This window comes from Mus caroli, chromosome 1, assembly GCF_900094665.2.
Source record: "Mus caroli chromosome 1, CAROLI_EIJ_v1.1, whole genome shotgun sequence".
Classification (NCBI taxonomy): domain Eukaryota; kingdom Metazoa; phylum Chordata; class Mammalia; order Rodentia; family Muridae; genus Mus; species Mus caroli.
Genome location: NC_034570.1, coordinates 89,404,356 through 89,406,975, shown reverse-complemented (window position 1 = coordinate 89,406,975; position 2,620 = coordinate 89,404,356). Strand labels below are relative to the sequence as shown.

Sequence of the window (2,620 nt, the reverse complement as noted above, 5' to 3'; positions counted from 1 at the left end):
AGCAATTTGTATCTCTTTCTTCCAGTTAAGCAAAATTCTGGACTCTTAAAGATGCTGTAGACTTCACATACCTTCTGAGATTTGTCTTGGTGCTGCTAAGTGATCTGAATGAATACAGCCACAAATCTTCAAGAAAATCAAACTTCAGCTGATCAGAGACCATCTGCACCACCTATCTTAGCTGAAGGCATACCCTCCAGGTTCAGTTTATAACTGCTGGACTGGTGTAAATGGCAGTGTTAAGGCTCATGTGTTTGTCCCAAGGGAGAACAGCACTGAAGTATACTTTTGCCCTCAGAAATATCTTGTTCCCTTTCTGTCTCTGAGACCACGTCCCTGAAAGAATGGCCTGCATCTTTCACTAATAATTGGTTTGATACTCATGGGGAAAGAACTTAAAACTACTGGCTTGCATTTGGGGACCAAGCAATCAATTTCCCATCAAAGTCCTAAAATACAAGAAATTATTTATTTCACTAAAATCAACTACCTCTTGTCTTGTGTTTGTAAGTTTGCTTCTATTCACCATGTTCTTAATGTACCTGATCAACTGGGAATTCACACATGAAGATATGAGCCTGTGTTTCAGTATAGACTACATTGACAAGGCCATGAGTCTGATTCCTTCTTTTCATAGAAGGTTATAACTGCTGGAGGCATTGAGAATAGGCCATGATAATAGAGATGAGAAATACTGAGTTTTCCCTTCAAGGTTGATATATTACCGAGTAAAATCATATAATCTTTGTATTAAAATTGTGCCAAACCTACAGTCACTGTAATTGATAGTAAAGTGGGCTGAAAAAAAATGGGACAAGGTACGTGTGATCTATTTACTGTGGGAGTCCACATCCATCCTGTATGGTCAGATTATACTTCTGAGAGCTGTGTGCAAATGTAACAGAAGTCCCCATGTTCAGTTTGGAAAGCACACAGAGAATGTCACATATGCACAACACCTCAGCAATATGAACTGTTGGGTAGTTCCTATAATGTGATTTTTTTTGTATATTAAATATCTTAATTCCATAGAGCTTTGTTGGGGGTTAGTGGTATTCACCTTCTGAAGATGGTTTAAATGTTTATGGTTTTACACAGACCCACAAAGACAGACAGACACAGACAGACACACAGGAAGGCACGTGCACACCCGCGCGCGCACACACACACATACACACACACACACAAAGAGAGAGAGAGAGACAGAGAGAGAGACAGAGACAGAAATGGAGCAGAGTTAGAGAGACAGAGGGACAGAGAAAGAGAGACAGAGACACACAGAGAGGTTGATTTTTAAAACTTTATTGGTTCCTTGTGAGTTTCACACCATTCACCCCAATCCCACCACTCATTTTCTCCTCCCCTTATATCCATCCCCCACCCTTGCACCACCACCTGACTAGTGGTAATTGCAGCCTTGCTTTTTTCAGGGAGTATAAGCTGCTTTTCATTTAGCTGTTCATATATCAGAACAATGAGTGTAGACATAGCCTCTCCTTTCTGTCACCTACAGAACATGTGACACAGCAGCCACACCTACAAAGCTTCTAGGGGCTCTGCTGTTTTATGGACTTATTTTTGTGTCATGATTACCTCAGTTGTGTACTAATGTGTATGCTGTTTGTTTTCCTGAGATTAGAAATCATTTCATGGTTATTTGTGATGCTCTATAAAAGCTTTGTTTCTTTATCTCAGCAATTTGTGATGCTCTATGAAAACTTTGTTTCTTTATCTCAGCAATTAGTCTCCATTCTGTTGGCAATGACATTTGATTTCTTTTAAAAGAATTATGCCTCTCCTATTGTCAAACTTCCGGTAAGAAGTTATATCTAGACACCACACATATGATTAATGGACATAGGACAAAATGTAATTGGAGACCCCACTTCCCAGTGGCGACAGTCTGCACAGAAGTGTTTCAGCAGCAGCAGTGGCAGGGGCAGCATCTTTGACCTTCACAGCATCTCCATCTCTGTTTTGATACTGCATTGGTAGCCTGGAACTGCCTGCAAACTTTCTGATAAATTTTCTTCCTAATTTGTTAGTGCATCATTTTATATTGATAGCAATAAAAATACAATATCTGATTCAGAGCATTAAGAACACATAAGATATTAAACGCATGATTTCCATTGGGATTATGAAAGAACATTATATAGATTCACAGTGTAATAAAGACAAAGGACTCTGTTGTAGTGGCTCATGCCTTCAATTCTAGCAGTTGGGAGGTGGAACAAAAGAACACTGAGTTCAAAGTCATCATAGCTCCGTTAGAGGTGTGCACTCATGTGATCCTAATTCCAGTCAAACTGTCAATGAAGATTTTCTCTTGTTGTGTCATTGATAAAGGAAGCTGACAGGGAAGTCAAAGGCATAAATAAAGATAAAGAGAGATGTTATGGGGATCAAGACAGTGACTCTACTTACTGCAGGTGATATATGAATCATATGTGTATATATATATATATGTACATATATGTATATATATATATATAGTACAAATCGTATGGTGAAGAGAAGGGCCAGCTTGAGAGAAGTTGTGTTTTGCTTTGTTTGTTTTTTTCCATTGGGATGTAAATGACTTCTAAATTTTTTTTCTTTTGCTTATTTTTGAGATTGT

At 38.6% G+C, this 2,620-nt stretch overlaps 1 non-coding gene across 1 annotated transcript; it reads right to left on the bottom strand.

Annotated features, from left to right (window-relative positions):
• Positions 1 to 1,432: 1,432 nt before the first annotated feature.
• Positions 1,433 to 1,558, bottom strand: LOC115032483. Its single transcript, XR_003838154.1, has one exon. It is a non-coding gene; the product is annotated as a small nucleolar RNA SNORA17 (small nucleolar RNA).
• Between the last annotated feature and the right edge of the window lie 1,062 nt (positions 1,559 to 2,620).